This window comes from Haliaeetus albicilla, chromosome 14, assembly GCF_947461875.1.
Source record: "Haliaeetus albicilla chromosome 14, bHalAlb1.1, whole genome shotgun sequence".
Taxonomy (NCBI): Eukaryota; Metazoa; Chordata; class Aves; order Accipitriformes; family Accipitridae; genus Haliaeetus; species Haliaeetus albicilla.
In genome coordinates, this window is record NC_091496.1 from 8967466 (window position 1) to 8989807 (window position 22342).

A 22342-nucleotide genomic window follows, 5' to 3' on the forward strand; every position below is an offset into this window, starting at 1 on the left:
GAACAGCTTGGACTTTCCTGAACTTACATTTATTATTATTAAATAGAACTTTGCAATGGCTGAGAGTTAATGCTGACACTGAGTCGGGTTTGTGATTTTATTTACTTACTTCATTCTTATTTATGAAGGCTTGGCCAGGTAGTGAAGCTTCTTGGTACTGAAATAAAGCATTATTAGAATCAAGCAAGGAAGCAAAGTGAAATAAAGGTGATGTGAATGCTGTTCGCTTTCTTATTCATTTAAATCGATTTTTCCTTACTGGCTGAAAGCATCTATCAAAAGAACAAAGCCAAGAAGAAAAGAGAAAAGTTGTGCTTGGAAGCATGTTTCTTGCAAGCCATTAAGAGTTATGTGTTCTATAATATCATTGTTTCCATCAATGGTAGCAGCAATTTTTTGCCATGGATTTCAGCAGGAAAGAAGAGAATGACAAGCATGAGAAATCAGACCAATAAAACAAATGTCAGCAGCGATAATTAGCGCTTGCCAACTCTCATAATTTCATCAAAGTATAGAAATTACTCATATGCTTAAGGCTCCTGTAATCCCATCATTATGAACAATTTATTTAAAAAAAAATATACTCTGCAAGATTGCAGAAGAAAGCTTGTATCTATGAATTCCAACAGTTAAAGAAATAACACAAGCACACGAATCTGCAATATGTTAATTTTACACTGATCTCATGAGTTGGTCATGCATTGCGTGTGTTGAAATAATTAACAATCTTTTGTTGCACATCAGGGGCCAGATCTTCAGGTGGTAGAAATTGATCAATACCATTGATTGCAGCATAGCAGCTGACCAAAGTTGATTTATGAAGGTTAAAAATATCCCTTGTCATTAAGAGCTCTGACATTAATGTATATTTTAACAGGATAGATATTCCTGCAATTCTCAAGTTTTTTTGCTTTTTGTTGCATCTGTTTCACTTCCTGATTTCTACTTTTCTGTGATCTAAACAAATATTCTCTTCAGTTAATTTTTTCTGTCTTCATCTTATACAGATAGGAGACTTGTGTCCTTTACGAAAATATGTTGGTGGTTTTTTCCCCACTAAGAACCCACATTATTTGTTCTTGAAAAATGGTTCAAAAACCTGCAAGCAATGAAGTTATCATCTCTCAGGAACCTGCAGTCTGTAGGTTGAGAGATCTGAGAAGCTTTCCCTAAACTACTGTGGCAGTGTCAGAAATTCTGTGCCTTGCCTGTTTGCTCTAACCTATTCCTGCCCCTTGCAAGAGGAACAGGAGGAATGTGCTTCTGTGCCTCAAGCAGGCCAGCCTGCTGTCCAGCTTATCAACTTAAGCAACTAATGAAACCAAATTTATGCTTATGTTCTGGGTTGTAAATGTTGTCGCTTCAGATGAGGACATGTACTTGTGGACATGGTACTCACTTAAGCAAATCAGACTTGATGGAGCCTTCACTGTTTGGCAACAGTCTCCATACAGGTAGGACCTGACCAGGGAGCACACCCGTATCTGCTGGTGAGCCTTAGCCTGAGCAGCCAGCAGGTTTTGACTGATTAATGAGGATTTGAGGGGCGAGAATGAAAACCCCTTCGTGGTCTGATCTGGTTCCTAATCCTTCACTTAAACTGAGCATTAAGATGATCTCTTTGGGACATGAAGGAATGTCTTGGGTGACAGCTACATCCATGCCTTGGCTGATAAGTGTTTTTTAAGTCATACTAACTTGGCTGTTTATAATTGTGGAAAGACACTTGCGGGTTGTTTCCTTTTTGTTAGGCTTCTTTCTCCCACTTGGTTTTGCTTTTGAAATTTCTTTTGCCTTTTTTATATCCATTTAATTGTCATCTGTTATTTCTTTTCTTCAGCTCTGTGTTTTTCTTTCTCCATGCTTCTCCCTCAGTGTGGGCATTACTCATGTTGTACGGATTGTGATTCACTAATGCGACACTGGAGCAAACTAATGTGATGTGAGTTCACTAGGTATAACTTCTCCCTAAGATCGCCATAGGTAATATGCTTTGTCTTAATTTTGGAAGATGCCAGTTGGATGTTTCCTACATAAATCTGTCACTACTTCTAACTGAGGCAAAGTCTCCTACACAGAAGGAGTAGAAGTATTACTACGTTAATGTTGAAACACAGATTATATTCGATCTTTCTTTTCCCATTTCACCTACCATCCTCCAACAAGAAGTCCCTGTTGGGCTAGAATTTAGTGTCCTCTTTGCATGAATGAGTTACTAAAAGATCCATTCTCATTTGTTTTTCTGTCCTTCAGTTCTTGGACATCCATGGGCCCTGACATGGGAAGTGACTGGCTTCTCCTTTTAACAATCCTTAGTGCTAAAATGGGTTTTAGACTGCTAAAGGGCATAACATGAGTAGTGGCTTTCCCTCCATGGCTTGGAGACTTGTCAGATGCCCTTAGTCGTACTTGTCTCTTGTATAACGAAGCACAGTGTTTGACACTGTGTTTGTTTTTATTCCCATGTGAAGCAAGCTTTGGATGCAGAAGAAGTGATGGCAGAAAGGATATTTCTTGGCATACAAAGACTTGTTAAAATTTTTTCATTTGCAGATGTAACATACGGAGCTTGTATTTCCAGAATAAAGGTGACACTTTTTCAGTAGCTCTGGGTTTTGTCTGGTTTTCATGAAAAGACTACAGAAAACATTGTTAAAACTAATTTGTTTTTAATGGGCTTGTATATTCGTAGATTTTAAAAGCTTCCTATAGTATCAGGACAATAAATAGTGCCAAGATACTAGCTACTGAAAAAATAGTCCAACTAAGCTAGCATATAAAGCTATAGATTTACTAGTTTCATAAAGCAACAATATTTCAGTCAGCATAGAAACCATGTGATGCTTTTAATATACTCTTCTGGAGTTGTTTTTATGTCCATAGCCCAGGAATGACACCGGCTTTCTTTTTTTTCCTGCTTCTGTGAGATTATTCTCATTAACATCACTTATAAATCTATAAAAATGAAAGAGTGCTGCTCCATAGACAGTCATAGAGCTTGGGAAGTGACAAACAAAGCAGCATTTGCTAAAGAGCAGACTGTCAAGCAGAAGTGACAGACAAGGCCAATTACCATACGCAAATTAGCTAGCATTCATTATATAATTTTTAAAAAAGCCGTATTTGTCAAAAGTACTGCTATTTAGGACTGATTCTCTAGCTGGATGAACACTGTGGAGTTTCAGGTTTTATGAGCCTCTGCATCCCTTTTTTTTAGAATGGTAAAATGTGTTTCTGCTCAACTCAATTTTTCCTACGGTTTCACATTTTACTTTTCCCTATTTCTCCCCAGGAAAATGTTGAGTGCCTTTAAAACTAGATAGTTTATTGCCATTTTGAATCCAGACTGCTCCCTCTACTCTGTTATTTCTTTCCCAGAAAACTGCAGATGCTTCAGGGAAGACACAGGTAACCCTACAACATAGTAATTTGTCTTAAATTTTTTTCTACTGTTCTGGAGTGGAGCCTTTGTCTGGATAAACTCCAAGGTAATGTCCTAGTTGACTTGAACATGGCCATGGCTTTGTTCCCTACCTTCAAAATGTTGACCTGGGTGTAATGCGAATGATCATGGCATTTTTTTGGTGACAACACATGAAAACATATTGAAATACACTTGCAACTGGTGTGCATTCATCAGCATTCGATGCAGAGTAGTCATGTCAGCCACAGTCATCTTAATTTACTTGGTAGTTGTGAGAATCTGCACAAGTGACGTCCAGCTACAGAGTGGTTGTTCTACATTACGCTTCCCTACAGTAACACGAAGCTAAGTGAATTCATGGAAGAATAATACTATGCAGTCCCCTAGGGCTTGCCTACATATGGAAAATTTTAGGAAATAAATGAAGAGATTAATTTGAAGTTTGGTATCTATTTCACACTGTATCTGATATAGAGGCTAATATTCTGCACCTCTGAGGGATATTGAGTTAATCTTCACAGTAGCACTGGGTACTATTTCAAAATTTCTTTCAACGCATCTAGATGGGGCTGGTGTTATATTCCTACCATCTCCCTTGTGATGGCCAAGCAATAAGCCAGATAGGAGAACTGTCTTCCAGAACACTAAGCCTTTCCTTCCAGCTAGGGACATTATTATACTTAAGTTGCTATGTGAGTGTATGAACACTGGGACTCACCTCCAAAAAAGCAGGGAGGAGAGTGGATGGCCAAAGGTGGCAGTGAGGTGGGACAACTGATTTTTGTGGCACTGCCTTCGGCTGAAAATGGCTGTGGAAGGCAGATGCAACGTGTAAGAAGGGCAGAGTCAGGAAGGAGAATGAAGAAGTTATCCATGTCGTCTGCTCTGGACATACAGCTTTAGGTGTGCAATCTGGAGGTCCATTTGCAGTGGCAGGCTCCTCCACAGGAGCGTGCAGAGCATTTGCGTTAGGCTTGTGCTCTGAACGGCCTCTTAGGGAAGCTCACTTCTGGCCGTTGGCTATAAAGGGCCGCAGCAGGTGAGACTAAGGTAGATCGTCAGAAAAGCTGGGGTTTAGTGCTCTTTCCTCCCACACAGAGTAGTAGTAGCTCTTGTTTAAAAGTTTCTTTTGCCAGTTTGGCTAACATAATTAGCTAATTATCATGGTAATTACCATTCATCATGGCAGGCAAGAGTAAGTCTCAGTTGCTTTAACCCCCGTGGGACTGATTAAGATAATTACTGACCCAAAGAGTTTATGGAGTTAAGAAAGTCAGTGACTGGTTTTCCCAGGCAGAAGAAAGGCAGATTTCTGGGAATAAGATCTGCCTAGATTCTTGTGGAAAAAGTGCTAATGTATTCACCTCTTGCTCACAATCTCCAGCATTTCTCCAAGCTTTTAGTCTCCAGAGCAGAATTATGGAAGTTGTACATTCTTGTTTGTGAAGCTGCTGTCAGTGCTTTGCTAGCAGTGCCCCAGCTGAGCATATTTCACTGTATGCGATGGCTGTATTTAGTAAAAGCAATCGTGCTGACAGTCTGCATGATGGAAGCCCTAATCTGTGCAGTGTCATGCACTATGCATCACCACGAGGGAATCTCTAGTGACTCGTTATTAATGAGAGGGAAGTGGTGACATTATTATTATTATTTATGACTTATCCTGCTCCACAGATGTGTGAGGCACTTTAAAAAACAAATAAAGATGGGATCCCTCCTGATAACCATGCAGAGCAGCAAGGCACAGTTGGCATCCCCGTGATTCCTGCTGCAACATGTCTAAAGAAAGAAGGCTGGGTAGCAGTGAGGACAGAACCATCTTCTAGTGCTGTCAAAGAGATTTGGGTAAATGAAGAGTAGTTAACACTTCAATGGTAGGTCCCTGAATAGACATAATTCTGCTTATTATTTCCATTACATTGTGTTTAAAAGCCTCCTTCTCCCATCCTGGATTACGGCTTCGTGCACAAATGGTATGACAAATTAACTTCCAGGTTCACTTCTCCCACCAATACAAACTGAGACAACTGCATTATTTCCCTACAATACAGAATATAGGAAAGAAAGGAATGTGTTTACTTTGTCTCACTCTCTTTACTTGCCACCACATATTTTAAGGGAAAAGAACACATTATATGGAATGACAATAGAGGAAGGGAAAAAACACACAGTGATGATTTATATGCAGATACTAATCTAAAAACTAACAGTGAAATAAAGAATTATTGTTATTAATAAAAAGCATCATCTCTTGATTTTTTGATATTGCGGTATTGTCCTCTTTTATAACTCTGTAGTGTCTCAAAGCCCTGATGTAGGTCAGAGGTAGTGACAGAGGGACAAGTATATGATTGGGACATGAGCCTTTCACTTCCCGCTAAATTTTGCTCTAAAAGAAATATCTAGTCAGTATGCCCAAACTGTTGATCTCTCCAGTTATAGGGCATTTTTTTCACTTTCCTCTCTGCTTAATCACGTGCTTCTACTGCCAGCTTCCCTGGTTTGCAACTACCAATAAACACCCTCACTATTTCAAAGCAGTATCAGCTCTATGGCAAAGTGTATTAAGGCTGAACTGGTATGTCCCAAAGTAAAAACGGGCTCTGAAACAGCAACTCAAGAACTGCTTCCACATGATTAATTTTTTCATATCCTTCATGACCAAAAAGCCTGTTATTTCCACCTGACTAATGTACTTGCCTTGGTCTGAATGAACATGCACCCTCCATCACCACTAGCACGAAGTGCTCAAAATAATTCAGGGGTATACCCAAAGAAAGTGAAAGAAACCTGACAAGAGATCAAGAAGATCATTATCAGCACTGACTAGCAGTTTGGCATATCTCATGTGAGACACCTTACCATGGATCCATCTGTAGGATCAGTGGCTCTTCCAGAAAAGTCTTTGGATGGGAGACAGTCATAGTCTCAAAATGGGATCTTCAAGTCCTAAACTTATTTCCTCATTTGGTCCAATAGCGGGGAAAGCTTGCTGGTGTTCATGGTGTGCTGCAAAATATACATTGGCTCAGTCACGTCTTAACTGAATGTTCTGCTTGATCTTAAAAAATCACTCAAAATTGGCTTGGCTCCACTCGGTTTCCAAGAACACCTTGATTTCCTCACATTACTGTAAATTTTACGAAGCTAACACCCCTCTCCATCCCAGTTTTAGCTTCTTATAATATATATTGCTATGGCTCTGTCTTTACTTCATTGCTTTTTATGTGACGTTACAGAACAGCTTGCAAAACATCTGGCAGTAAATGGATTGTATTTTGAGGCTATCATTTTGCATGAGGAACTTTCAGAGACATTAGTAAGTTTTGCATAAAAGTCATTGCCAGAGTATAGACCTTTGCACTATTGTTATAATAAGATCAGAGAAATTTCCTCATGAAACCAAATTCTTGAAAAAGTTAGGGATTTTTTTTTTCCTTGCAGCACAAATGATGGTTATAACAGAAAGTATTGGTTCTAATTTTGCCATAGCTGTAATTTTGTGTAAATTTGTTCTGGTTCTGGATGAAAGAAGGATGCTATTTTTGACAGCACATACCCACTAAAAGCATCACATCAAATGGTCCAAGGGAGTAAAGTTTTACTGAGCTTGGTGAAGCTATGCTGATCTATTGCTATCGCCTAACAACCACTTCTGGGCAATGTAATAAAACTGCATATAGTTAAATCATACTGTAGGTAGTGAAAACAGCGTAACTGTTTCATAAAACCCATGAAAAATGTGATTGCTAAGAATGCCCTTATGCTACAGAAGAACCACTGGGTTTCTGGGGTCAGTAAAAAGCATGGGCATTACTTTTTACGACAATTTTTAAGAAAAATGTGTGGGGAAGCTATAGGAATTAAAATGATGGACTAAAAAGTTTGCAGTTATACAGTATATTTATTCAATAAATGAAACAGAACTCTTTATATAAATCTTTGAGATCTTACAGACTAGCTTGTGCTAAAAGGCAGATTATTTGGACACAAATAACTTTCCAGTTGTATTCATATCCGGAATTGTCCCCTCTTCCAGTATGTGAGACAAGACAGCATTTATTTAATGTATTCAACATCAGTGGTATGAAATGACATTTCAATTGGTCTAGACCTTGCATCTCAAATATGGGTACTATGGAATATTATAGGATAAATTATGTATCTTTCCTCACAATTAACACATAACAACACAAATGTAATTAGAACCAAAGTAATCAAACACAGAGGATCAAAGTCACTGGACTCATGGCTTTGTGAGGATTCATGTCAGCAGTCATAAAAAGGTTAATGAGTAGCACAGACATGGCAGATCAAGCACAAGTCAGTATCTCTCCCAATGTACAATGAAACAGTTCAAGTTTAGAAATAAGTATAGTTACAATATAATAAAGGAAAATCATCTTCTGTTTAGTCTCTCCCTTTTGCTTCTCTTTCAAAGTTACTGTAAGATATGTTAAATGCAGGATGAGACAGAAAATCTTCAAATAGAAAGGGCAGAAAATAAGAAAAGAAGGAATCCTTTAAGCTCAATGATATTTTTTTTAATGCCTTCTTTCCTCTTTCCTTTTCTTTTGACCAGCCTTAGGCTGGGGCTTTGATCTATATTTCAGTCACCAAGGTCCCTTATCAGAGAAAGCACAAGAAAAGGATAGTGAGAGATACAGACAGAATGACAAATAGATGCACCCTGAGTCACGACAGAGTGACTTTTCTGCTCTTCAGAATAAATTCTATCTGGGAACCATATCTGCAGTGAGAATGTACAAGAGAGGGAAAGAAAGCTTTGCCCTGAGGGCCTAAACCAACTCCCATTGATTGCAAAAAGCCCTTTTTGATATGTAGAAGACTGTTCAGTTGTAAATTCAAGAGGATAAAACAATAACATGCAATGTCCTGATGTTCCCTGGATATTCCTTTTTCTGCTTCCCTTCCTCCCTGCACTGCAGGTGGCTTCTCTGTCCCTCCATATGCCATTTTTCATGTATGCACACACCTCTCTAACTTGTAGGAATAATTTCTACCTGCACAGTGTAAGGCGTATAGATACCTAGCCCAATAGTCTGTCTCTGATAGACCAGGGACAGATGCTCAGGGAAAAAGAAGGGCCAGAAAGCAGTGTTTGTCCTTCTCTTCCAACGTTTTACAGGCCAGGGGCTTCCTGAAACAGAGGTCATAGCTCACCAGCTAGTCACCCTCAATAGAGTCTCCTTCCAGGAGTTTGCAGGCACCTTTACTACAATGGTAATTTTTAGGATCAGTAGCTTCCTTCAGCAACACGTTCTGCACATGTATGAGGAATTACTTCAGTTTGCTTGTTTTGAACTGTGTGGCAGAATCTTCTCATGCCTTCAAGCTCATGTACTAGAAGTTGATCCCTCTTCACCTCATCCTTGTCACTCTTGTTCTGTGCCACCTCTTCCCCAGGCTGAAGAGTCCTGGTTTGCTTCATTGTTTCTTGCACAGATGGCATCCACACCTTTGATCAGCGATGCTGCCCTTGTCTGTACCTTTTCCAGTTCTACTCTGTCTGAAACAGAAAGACCAGAAATGCACAAAGCATTGAAGATGCAACCATACCATAGATCTATACACTGGTATAATAACATTATCTATTTGTTCTCTATTCATTTCCTGATAATTCCTAACATTTGATTTGCTTTTTGACTTCTACTGAATACTGAGTTGATGTTTTTATAGAACTAGCTATTATATCCCCAATATCTCTCTTGAATGATAATAGTCAGCCCAGAGCCCATCATTTTGTAACTAAAGTTTTATTGCTTTTACCTATGTGCATTACTTTACATTCATCCACATTGAATTGCATTTTCCATTTTATCTCTCAGCCACTTAGCCTTGTACAGTCTTTTTGCAAATCTTTGCAGTCAGCTCTCATTTTTATTAACCCAAGCAAGTTCATACCATCAACAAAGTTTGTGTCCTCACTCTCTTTACCTTAGACATTAGTGCATTTTCCTGGCATTTTCAGGCAGCTGATTCAGGGCCATAGTACTAAGCAAAGCCAGACGAACTAGGCTACCTCGGGCTTCCTACTAGAATTATTTGTCCTTTATGCTTTCAGAATTTCATCCTTAATTTTGCATAGCTGGCTATAGGCCATCATCTTCCCATCTATTTTTATCTACTTTTTCACTCCTTTTCTCATATTCATTCTTCTTCTAGAGCAACTGCATTATTCATCTCTTTGAACATGCATAGCATTTTGAGATGGAGTTTGGAATAGATTTATGTCATAGAGACAACAAAGCTTTCTCCAAAATAACGTTCAGCTTGAGGGAAGCGAGCAAACTTATATAATGTTATGTTAAGAAAACACAGAAGTTGGCATTGTAGGCTTAGCTGCCGCATTGGATAAGGGTGGTTAAGGAGCATTAGTTTTTGTAGCCAGTAGTACACACTGAGTGATGTGACCAGCAACGTACCTAGACACTTGGCTAACACTTAATGGTCAGGTACACACTTCCACCTGACTCAGGAGTAGGTGACTTCAGAGGAAAGTACAGAATGAAGCTCTCACTCTTGCTTCAGGATCCATAATAAAAATACCCTAACTTCCCTTACACGACAAGATTTAATTTGGTCATAGTAATTTTCAAGCATAATTTCTTTGGAAATTTGATCCTGCTTCCTTTTCCTCTCTTTTTTCTCTGCAGCCTTTCTAAACTAGAAGCTCAAAGAAAGGAGGTAAAATGCTGTCTAGTGAACAAATTTTCCACCCTGCCACAGGAAATTGGCAGGTGGGAAATCTGGATAAAGAGTTCAGCCGTGCCATTGATGGGATGAGCTGGTGAGTTGCACAGCACTGCATTTACAAGACCACTTCAGATGATTTTAGGGTCCTTCATAGTCATCTCAGCTTTTAGCTAAACCCACTAGATTTGCACGTCCAACTCATATGGTTAATTTACTGAGCTCTTCCCCTTTCAGACTGTCTATAAATATGCCATCATGTCCTCTAAACCTTATTTGAACTTCCGGAAGCACAGTAACAACAAACTTCCCACCACCGTTAGCAGCAGCTTTCAATGGAGCTGTTCATGAGTATGGACTCTGCGATCTGGCATAGACAAAAAACACTAGTGTGTAGGCTACCACACCACTAACCTCTTTTTACAGTAAGAATGCAACATTATTCCTTCTCCTTTTTCTCTCTCTCCTACTGAGGTTTTAATCCATGTGAAGTTTTACCTCTCACTCCATGGTTACCAAGTTTCCCTAAGAGATTCTTGTAAGGGTCTTTATCAAAAGTCTTTTGAAAGCCTGAATTAATTTTATCCACCATTTCTCCCTTATTCACTATTTTGTTAATTCTAAAAGAGTGGTGGCAGCTTAGAGAGGCACTGTTTGGCCTTGAGAAGCCTGAGCCTTTAGTCCTACTAAGTTGTATACATTAAATTAATGTATAAATATCTTTCATGATTTTCTTGACTATTTTTCCTACTGCTGAGGTATGTCCTGCATATCTATAAAAGACAATTGCCTCTGGCACTTTATGAAAGATTTAGGCAGTCTTGGCTACAACCCAGCTGGCTGTAATAGCAGGTTTTTATTTCAGATTTTTAACAATAAATTGTGTATCTTTAAACAGCAATTCAGCTGCTTCATTATTTAGTCCCTCATTGCTCCTAGACAGCTAAGATGCAGCAGTGATGATTAATTACTATGTAATTTGTTGTGTTATTCCAATATCTGTTTTTCATTTTGATTTCGGGTTCTCAAAGAACATCTCACCCTTGCTTCATGTTGAGAATAACACCTATTTATTTTTGTAATCAAAAGTTTACGCTCAATCGCATATGTCAATGCACTTCCTGTTTAGCCACTTCTTGATAGTGTGGTGAAGAATGCGTGCGACTGAATCAACACGTGAGGAGTGACCAAGTTGAGATAATGGGCAAAACACTGGCACAAAATATAGTCAGGACTGTGCATTGCCTAGAGGATGGCTGTGAGAAACTTGAATTACTGGGATTCAATTCAAGCTATCCCACTGCCTTGCAACCCATCCTCAGGCAAGTCATTTAACCTCTTCAATGTAATTTCCCCAGCTATAATACATGGGTGATAATATTTGCCAACCTGCTGGGCATGTTGTGAGGAATAATTAGGTAAATTTTTGAAATTGTTCTAATTATGTTAAGTGCAGAGTATAAAATCATGTTCTTCCCCCAGGAGAGGTAAGGAGAGGAAAGAAATGAAAGAAAATAAATACTTCCTGCTACTGGAGAGGGCAAATTATTCTCTTTGAGACTGGGCCAAATAGTGCCCTGCTAAGCGAGCATAAATTGGATTTACTTAGAGCCTGATATATATCTAAAGAAAATTGGTGTAATTGCACTGAAACCGATGAAAAAGTAATTTACACCACTTGGAGCTCTAGCTCATTCTTTTCAATGAAGTTATTCTGGATTTATGTGGGTGTAAACCAGAATAGCATTTTGTTGACTGTTAAGGTAGTAACTCCTCTGTTCCTATTCCTGTGATGGTTGGTGGCAAAAATTGTCTGTGGGATGTCGACATGAATGAAATGAGGAAAAGAGGAGGAGAAGAGAGGAGAGGAGAGGAGAGGAGAGGAGAGGAGAGGAGAGGAGAGGAGAGGAGAGGAGAGGAGAGGAGAGGAGAGGAGAGAGGGAAAAAAAGCTCTCCATATGCAGAGAAAATAGTGTCTCTTGTTTCTTTCACCAATAGCTAGAAACTTACCTGAACCTCTCATTCTTATTGTGAGAACTTCCCCTTTCCTCCTGCACCTCTGCTAAACTGCTTACGGACGGCGAGGCAGAGAGCTGGGGCTCCTGCGTTTGGCTGGCTGGGAAGCAGAATACTCCAGCCTAATTCCTCGTACCTCCTTCAGTCTTTCTCTCCTTTCTTTGTGCCAAATACAGCTGAATGCGGCACAAAGATAAAGGGGGAGACAATACCCTGCTGAAAGAGCTTCCAGCAGAAGCAGACACCTTCCAGTGAGGGAAATGGAGGATAGGGAAATGTGAGCTCTCAGGCTACACCAGATATAGAAAGTGAACCAGCAGTTCTTGAGACCCATGTGCCTTTACAATGTGTTTTTCTAGGCAAAACACAGCAGGTAATGATACCTTTCTTTGTTGAGTGCTGGAATTTTTGAATACTGCTACCCCAGGATTAATTGCAGCCTTTGGAAATGTTTCACATTAATTCTCTGTTACAAGTGATGATGATTTGTTTCCGCTTTGCAAGTGTAGGTTAGTTTATTGGAAATTTTATGAGGGTAAAAGAGTTTTCTGGAGGTAAAGAGGAAGAATTATCACTGTATGTTAAAGGAAAAGTTATCACTGTGCTTATAATAGCAATAGGAAGGATTATCACTAGCAAAAGCTCAGGAGGATTACTTGGGATTCAGCAATGTACAGTAAACAATCTTTATCTCTTGCAGAATGTCAGTACATATTTTACAATATAGTTGGCTTTAGTGCTCCATGAAAAAAATCTGCTGCAATTTGTATTTAATCATTCTGAATCTTGGTATTAAATTAATATTTAGTTGTCATGAAATCAGTGAGAAAAAGCTGCTTATGAAAGGAACAAGGAAAAGCACTGTAATTTCATTTCAGTCTAATTCCAATTTTAAATCATCATATCAGCATCCCCTTGGCAAGGTATCAGTAGATCTGTAAGAGTCAGCAGAGCAGTGTGAGCATGCCGATAACATACGTGAGATCACCTAGCAAACTAGTTTCAAAAGCTTCTGGTTTAAGTTAAATACTTTTAAAAACGTAAACAGTATATTCATCACTTCCCTCAGTCACAGTCATAAATATCAACTAAATGATGTTCTTATCTAACAAAAATACAGATCCTTCAAACACACTCAAAAGCATACACACAGGCACATCTTTTCTACAGACATTAAAGTCAACACAGCTAGGATTAAAAAAAGAGTAATGAAGAAAGTATAAATGAAATCTATGTGACGCTTTCTTCCGGTAAGAAAAAGAAAAGTAAGAAGAATAGGGCTACATGTGAGAAAAACATTTAATATTCTGCTGGAAATTACTTGGATACCATGAAGATAGGCAGCATATAACATAGTGAAAAGATTTAAAAGACTGTGTAAAGACACTGAGCCTGTCTGGAACATGCTGGAATTACTTGAACTTATATTAGTTTTGCCCTTGGAAATTTATATTCACATTTATAATTATAAATATAAAAATCAGATTTATAAATCAAAAATACCTCGAGACAAATTCTGCACCAAATCTTTTCTTGTTATTCACTTATCAATAGTAGGTTGCGAATCAGCATCTGTGGGAACTTAGGAATGAGAGTGATGCTCTATTTTCTTTTACACCTTTTTCTTAGCTCTGAATAGTAACTGTATGGACTCATAGCCTGTGTATATATACTATGACTTTTGTATGTGTATTAATACATATATATAAAAGCTGTGTATATGTACTTATAACACATCCTATATATAGTTATAACACAGCCTCCTGGGCTTCAAACAACATACAGGAATCTTGAATCTCTGATCAAGGTGTCTCCTATTGGACAGAATTGTTGGTTATTAGAGTAAAAAAGACCCCCTAGACAAAATAACAAGCTAGTTATACATTCCTCCTGGCCTCTAAGTTAAGAGAACACTTGTACTATGAGTTTGTTTTGAAGTCAGTGCTTTGCAATAAAGTTATGGTAATGGCAATTAGGCCTGGAATTACAAAGATGGAAAACTGTGAAAGGTAAAAATTGGGGATGCTCTGGATCATTAAATAGGGTAATTAACATTGTTTTGCAAAAACGATGAAAAGTTCATGCAAATTACAGCATATTTTAAATAAACTTGCTATGCATATATACATACTAATTTTGAAGGATGAGTTTTTAATTTTTAGGAAATAAACTAAGTTGGGAAATTCATGCTCTCATATTGATGTATTTACTATGTTTAGGAAAATTAGATTCTCCTCTTCGAGGTACAGATCAATCATGGACAAAGCCACCTTTCCCAAATGCATCCAGCAATGTGTCTCAGATTTTACCTGGAGAAAGACCTCAAGGATATAGCAGTGGAGGTAAGTAATCATAGTGCTTGTTGAGCCTTCAAAGTCAGCTGAATTAACATGACAAGTTGATAGTGATTGCAAAAAAAAATTGTGTATGGGGGCAGTACTAATAAACAGGACTAGATACTGACCCACTCTAGGAAGCAAAAAGATCTAATTTTCCCCTCACACATTATATCTACAGCAAAAAATACAGCTATTTATCATGAGAAAATATGCCATACCAGTGGGAGGTAGTTTGCACTAACAGCATTGAATCCACATAGTTGTTCCAGTGAATCCATATGAAAATGTTTTTCCTAAAAGAAAGCTATATCAACTTGTGTTGTCAGTCAGAAACACCAAGTCCTGTGCATATTTTTCAGTGGCAATACTTTGGCATATTCTGCCTCCATTTACAGGTGGCCCAGCATTACTTCCCTGAACTGTAGAAAACTTGCTTTACATAGAAGTAACACTTCATAAGTGACAAGCCATCTCCTTATTTCCTTCTTTTGGTAGGTGACTCAGAATGAGCAAAAGCTCTTCCATCTTTCACGTGGTCTATTTCCAGCTTTCAAAGCAAGTCTTTGGAAAAAGTCCATTTTCTGATGGGGCTTGGTGTGTGGCTTCAGCAGCAGTGGAAAGCGAACCCCGAGCGAGGCGCAGCAGGAAGCACACAGGCAATGAGATCACTCACGTCCTAAGGTAATGCCCGATACAGACCACATTAGCAAGAACATATTTCTCCTTTCTGCTGGGAACTTTATTGAAACCGACCTCTGGAAAGCATTTTGCCTTTAACAGTACATAATTTTCTAACACAGTTCCGTCTCATTGAAATTGCACCGATTGTTCTTCGGTGGCAGTTTGGCTGGAAGGAGCCAATCCTCCAACAGTTTCTAAGCCTCCACTCAGGTGACAATTGCAATCTTTTTCCAGCTTACTATTCTTTAAATCTTGTCTTACCATGTAACCTCTTTTCTTTGACCTTGAAGTCAACTAGGATCATATGTCATGACCGAACCATGTGATAGACCTGAATTTACTTAGCCCAGAATTTTCAAGGTAATGAGATCAACTCTGGTGTCAGGCAGGCTCTCTGGCAGCCTTAGCCTGTGAGTCACTGTTAAGTCTCCTAAGTGGTGTGAAGATATAATCATGATAATAATAGGACTGCTTAATCTCTATTGAACTAAGGTGTTCTGCTACACTTTTGACCCCTGCACACTTATCTACCTCTTCCTGGCTCCTGAAATATTTTGAAAAGGGTTGGTTGTTGCTTGTTATTGCTGCAGTGTCCTTGATGTGCACTTCTGGAGGCTGAGCCAGAGGGTGCTGCAGTGCTTGACAATCTTTAAATGCTTCAATGCTCTTGAATACCTGATATATTTTGTAGCCTTCCTTCTTTTTGAAGCAGGTTTGAAAATGGGAAGATATACCCAACAGCAGTTCTCACTTAATGGCCACTGCTTCATGTCATGATGGCAGCATCTGTTTCCAAATGACAAACACGGTCTGGGTCAGATAAGCTCAGCCCTACTTGACAAATCTGGAAATGAACAGAGTTCTTTTTTCCCCTTCTCATAAAGCTGCCATTGTCATCACTGTGGAAAGCAATGGTGTTATTCCAGGGCAGAGCTTTGTCTTGTCAAGGATGGCAAAGGTGTTTTCACCTGTTACATGTCAAGATGTCCAAGATCCACTTACTGCTTGGCCTACATCTTTCTCAATGGGTCTTCCTAGAATAAGAAATTCTCTCTCATCTCTTTGATCGCTGCTTTCATCTCTTAAACAAAATGACCCTTGCTTTCTGATGGTTTTTTTCCTGCACATGTGTCGGGGCAATCCCAAGCACAAGTACAGGCTGCGAGGAGAATGGACTAAGAGCAGCCCTGAGGAGAAGGACTTGGGGATGTTAGTTGATGAGAAGCTCAACATGACCCGGCAACGTGCACTTGCAGCCCAGATGGCCAACCATATCCTGGGTTGCATCAAAAGCAGTGTGACCAGCAGGCTGAGGGAGGTGATTTTGCCCCTCTGCTCCGCTCTTATAAGCGCCTACTTGGAGTCCTGCATTCAGCCCTGGGGCCCACAACATAAGAAGGACACGGACCTTTTGGACCGAGTCCAGAGGAGGTCATGAAGATGATCAGAGGGCTGAAGCATCTCTGCTATGAAGACAGGCTGAGACAGTTGGGGTTGTTCAGCCTGGAGAAGAGAAGGCTCCAGGGAGACCTTATAGCAGCCTTCCAGCACCTAAAGGGGGCCTACAAGAAAGCTGGAGAGGGACTTTTTACAAGGGCATGTAGCAACAGGACAAGGGGTAATGGCTTTAAACTGAAAGAGGGCAGATTTAGACTAGATGCAGGGAAGAAGTTCTTCACTGTGAGGGTGGTGAGGCGCTGGCACAGGTTGCCCAGAGAAGCTGTCGATGCCCCATCCCTGGAATTGTTCAAGGCCAGGTTGGACGGGGCTTTGAGCAACCTGGTCTGGTGGAAGGTGTCCCTGCCCATGGCAGGGGGGTTGGGACTAGATGATCTTTAAGGTCCCTTCCAACCCAAACCATTCTATCATTCTATGATTCAGCTGGACTAATGAAGTATTTTTAATGATCATCATTGTTTTCACACATCTCAGGATTTCTAACTGCACTATTACAGAATATTTCTTCAGCACCTTGGCTTTTCTAGATACCTATGCTGTTTATAGATACCTTTGTCTTTTGCTGTTATATGTAAGATTAGCAGATTCATGGTGCAGGGAAACAATCAGTAGCTGTAGATGAAAGATTGTTTTGGAGTACTGTAGGGTGTTCTTACTTCATTCCCAACATGTTTGTTGCTTATTAAAGTCGGTATTATGTCTTTATCAAGAAATAGATTCAGCATTGCTTGGTCATGGCAAAGAGGAAATTATAGGGCAATATTAATAACAGGCAAATGTAAACTACACTGTGGTTTCCACTGTATACCAAGTAATCATCACTATTTTCCATCTCCTTGTTACTTGCTTTTAAAGTGGAAACTGTGACTTTGTACTATTATTTTGAATATTCTTGCATGTGAAGGCACTGGAAACTGAGACTCATTCTGCTAGACTCTATGCACATAGAGTTTGGTCTGCAGTGTCAGTGTTTATGTAATCCTCTGTGATGGAAAGTAATACACCAGTGCAAGCTAGAATAAACAATATAAATACATACATGTAAAATACAAAAATGCAAAAGGTATATTATGCATATCATATATAATCAAACCATATCATATGAAATACAGTCTATTTCATGACTGAGATGGTGATTCAGAAGTATTGCCATGATGATTCTATTTTGATGCATATAGAGTAAGCATTTATCTGTCTCCATTGACAATATATAGCAACATTAGAAAATCACAGTGTTAGCTTACTGTCTTTGACACATTAATTTCAACAGTTGTCACTGCTAACCCCATTAATTCCAGCAGATGACATAAAGCATCCATGTTAAACAAATTCAGCTGACTTCATTGGAATGGTCTAAGAATATGCACATGGTCGATTATTTCACCTCAATTAATAAGCAATAGATCTTTAAGTCAGTAGCTTATATTTTATAGAAATTTGCTTCCTGTATATTTTCATACTTTCATTTTCCATATCTGCACTTTTATTTTTTAGCAGAGTCATTCAATATCTCTTCTGTTTTCAATATTAATTTTCTTTTTACTAAGCAATTTGAAATATTCAAAATTCACTAAAGAAGATGTTCAAATGGTAGTGCTATAAATAAAAAACTAGTTGAATTTGCAGGAACAACTGTTTCCCATTTGAAAATATAGTGTCACTGAAACCAAGGAATTTATTGCTAATGTTACTTTTAACTATGAAATGATAGTTTTGAAAATGTAAATTAATGTTCCTTTAATGTATTAGCCTTATCATATTTTATATATTATCATTCAATTTCATTGAAATGAGAACAAAATTACACATCTGAAATGAGAACCTGAAATTACAACGCTCTTTTTTTTAGCTTGAAAATGTTAAAGAAAAAAAGTTATAGGATTCCTAGTGTATTTTTTTTCCTTACGGACTCAGATTTAGACTAGAAAAGAATTTCAAAACTTTGTCATGCCCCATGTCATAAAGCAGCAGTTTTACTAACAGATCACGTACAAAATTTCTCTGTGAAGCAGTTGTGTAATTGTGTAGTATAGGGGTTCCCAATCAGTGCCTCTTTAATAAGTTATGCTAACATTAAAGGGAAGGCACAGCACGCAGTGGAAGTCAATAAACCTTGCTGGAAGATTGCAGTGCAACCAAAAGGCAACTTTATGGATTTGAGGGTGTCGCACTGAGGTTGCAGAGGTGCAGGTCTACCAATCTGCAATAGTTTATTGGAGACCCAGGGGAACGGCTGGCTAAGGGATGAGGAGGAATGTGGGGCAGGAATAGCCAGCTGTGGGTAGAGTGGAGGGGCAGAAAAATAAACAAAAACTGCAGCACTCTGTTTTAGAGCAGATTGAGGGTCATTGCTCACAGAACAGTAAAAACCAATTTACAGTAAAGGTCATATCTGCTGTGTTGGGATATATATATCTAATGAAAATAGCAGGAATCATGGATGCTTATGAATGAGTGACTGGACATGAAGAACTGCAGTTCTGCTGTAACAAACAGATAATTACTACATTTAACCTTTCAAAACTATTAATCTTCTAATCCCTGTTGTCTGGTATCAATATGCTATACTTTTCCTAACTTTGCAATCAGCCACATATTGTCTTAAAAACCACATGGTCAAAGAGATATTTTCATGCTAGTGCACCTTTAATTTAGGAAGAATGTTTTTCTCTGTCGGTAATCCTTTTAGTCACAGCTGCTTAGCCTAGTGAAATGAAATAGTTCCCAGTATGCTGAAAGTCTGTCTATGATTAAATGTAATCAGTTTTTAATTAACTGGAATTTTCAATATCTTACAAGTACTTTTTATGAAGTTTTATTCAAATGAGGATATGGATTACTTTACTTTTTAAAGTTTGGAGCTCAGAGGAAAGACAACAGAAGAGATGGTAAAGATAAAATGAAGCTTAGCAGAAAAAGGACAATGCATGCATAAAATCTGCTTAAAGGTTACGCAAGGTGTATACCCAGAAACGGACCTTGAGCAAGACATTAACTGTGTATTAATCTGATATACACAGTGGTACAGCTGTTAATAGCTATCGTTATCTTAACTGCTATGTTGTTATTATTAACTATTATGGCTAATACTGTAACTGAGTTACTGTGTATAGCAGTTTCAGCCTGTTAAAGCAGTGGCACAGAGAGCTCCAAGTGTGACATCTCCCAGGTGGACTGAGTGTCCTCTCCCAGAAAGTCCCGTCCATGCTGTGCTTCAGCAATGCACTAAAGAAGTCTCCAGGGCATCGTGAGCCAGATAAAAACTTTCAAAGCCTCATGAAGCAAAAAACTGCATTATTACAAATTTACCTTCCTGGATCAATGGACAGACAAATAGAAGATCATTCTAAACCAGAGCGGAAAGCCTACTGTTATTTCTTTCGAAAACAGCAAAGCTGAATGTTTTCCATCCAAAAATATATGATAATGTCTTTGCAATAATAACCAAGGATTTTATTCTACCAAACTGAAAAATCTCAATTATATAAAGAACCAACTTTCCATTTCAATAAATCTGTATTATAAAAGTGCTGTAATATCATATAAATATTAGCTATATCAAAAAGCAATAGTATAAAATGTAACATTAAATGAAAAATAAAATCACAAATACATTTTTTCACATCAAAAAAAGAGATATTTAAAATATATTTTGAAAAATGAAAGAAAAAAGTTTTAACACCTTGTTTTGGAGTTTTTGGCATAAAAATTAAAATTGACAGTGATCTATTAAACATTTTGTTTTCAGTCAAACTTATCTTCTGAATTATCATATCTATGGAGCTCTCCTGTTGCAAGCACACATTTTGTTGAACATGCACGAAGTGCATTTAAATATATTGCTATATTTTTAGCTCTAGGTTATTAATTCTATTCTGCCAATGGCAGAATGCCAACCACCCACCATTCCCTCTGAAGCGAATGCTCAATATATTGTACAATCAAATGGAGCAGGAAAGTCTCGGTCTAATTCTTGATACAGATAAGACGAGACAGATGTATTTGAAGGGTTGGAAATGTATCTGAGCGAGGCATCTAAACAATAAAAGCCAATTTACTTCGTTCAGGCTCAGGCCAAGCTTCCTTGATTGCACAGGTCCAGAAGGAAGAGGCACCCCTTGCAGTCAGGGGTTTGGCTTAGACCAAAAAAGAAAGCACGGTTTTGGAAGTCGGGATTACAGGGTCCTTTCAGTGCTCTGGCCCTGCTCTGTGTGAGCTGGATGTCAGCCCTCTGGTCACAGGGTGGATGTTTTGTCAGGCGAGAGCAACCCTCTCCGTCCTCAAGAGTATGAGTGGAAGGAGGGAAATCACCCGTTTTGCTCCTTTTCCCGACGTTCGAGAGGTGATTCTGCAGAGTAGCAGCGGCACTGCCTGCCCCTGCGGTGGGGTGGCATGGTCCAGCTCAGGGTAGGGTAGGCACAGCAGATGCCTCCTCATTAAGCATGGAACTACCTCTCTCTGGAGATTCGTCTTGGCAAAACTAGAGGAGTGGTCAAGGCTGCCCAGCTTGTCTCTGTGCCCCCCATTCTCCGTGGTGATGTTACCTGAGAGGAGCCGTTTCTCTGTACCCAGCAACGCGACGGCAGTAATCACGGTGAGGAGGAAGGTCTTTATGTTCTTCCCACAGACTGCTAGAAATACGGGCTTTTCTGTGAGCAGCGTGAGACTCCGTGGTGGTCACCAAACGGGACTGAGAGCAGCGAGCGTCCGGTTGCAGGAGCTGGGAAGGGACATTAGAACAAGTAAAAAGCGAAGGAGTTTCCTTCCTTAGGAAGAAAAGCAAATAATTAGCTCGGTTTAAAAAGCCCTAGCTTCTAAGCCCTAATTAAATCTTCAAATAAAGGGGAAGGGGAGGCTGTGGGGAATGTGGTTGTAGAACTTTCTTCTGCACAGACTGGGCAGTCCGGGGAGGTCCCGTTCATCTCTGGGCAGGCATTCAGCCCTCAGCCATCACAAAACCAGCCCAGGCTGCTCATTAAAGCCAGGCACAAGCACTGAAAGAACGTGTGAGCCGGATGGAAGGCGCATTGGCAGGACTGCGTGGGGAAGTAGCTGTCACCCATGGGGTACCAGTATAGGGCTTTCACCAACAGAAAAGCTGTTTCTCATGTCTTGGATGCTCTCTGCAGCCTCATTCCCAAGACTCCTGTTGGCACACTGTTCACTGAAGTCAAGTTCCCCACACCAAAATCAAAATAATATCATCACAAAACCGACAAAAAGTGGACAATTTACACACATTCCACCCCTTGTCCCTTCACCACAATTACAACAATAAAAATTCCCCACTCCTCAAGCAGCTCTTATCTCTCTAGCTGCGTTCAGTCCATGTTTTGCCCGTTACCTCTCTCAATTACTATCCTTATCTCAAATTCCTCACACTGCCCGCATTCTCCACCAAAAAGACTGTGATGGGTTGACCCTGGCTGGACGCCAGGTGCCCACCAAAGCCGTTCTATCACTCCCGCATCCTCAGCTGGACAGGGGAGAGAAAAATATAACAAAAAGCTTGTGGGTCGAGATAAGGACAGGAGAGATCATTCACTAATTACCGTCACGGGCAAAACAGACTCAGCTTAGGGAAAATTAGCTCACTTTTTATTACAAATCAGCCAGAGTAAGGTAAATGAGAAATAAAATGAAATCTCAGAACACCTTCCCTCCACCCCTCCCTTCTTCCCGGGCACAACTTCACTCACGGATTTCTCCA

The 22342-nt window shown here is 39.4% G+C and overlaps 1 long non-coding RNA gene across 1 annotated transcript; it reads right to left on the reverse strand.

Annotated features, from left to right (window-relative positions):
• Nucleotides 1-7308: 7308 nt before the first annotated feature.
• On the reverse strand, nt 7309-21308 carry LOC138689029 (uncharacterized). Its single transcript, XR_011327836.1, has 2 exons — nt 21177-21308; nt 7309-8954 (listed from the first exon to the last, which is right to left on the reverse strand). It is a non-coding gene; the product is annotated as an uncharacterized lncRNA (long non-coding RNA).
• Nucleotides 21309-22342: the final 1034 nt, after the last annotated feature.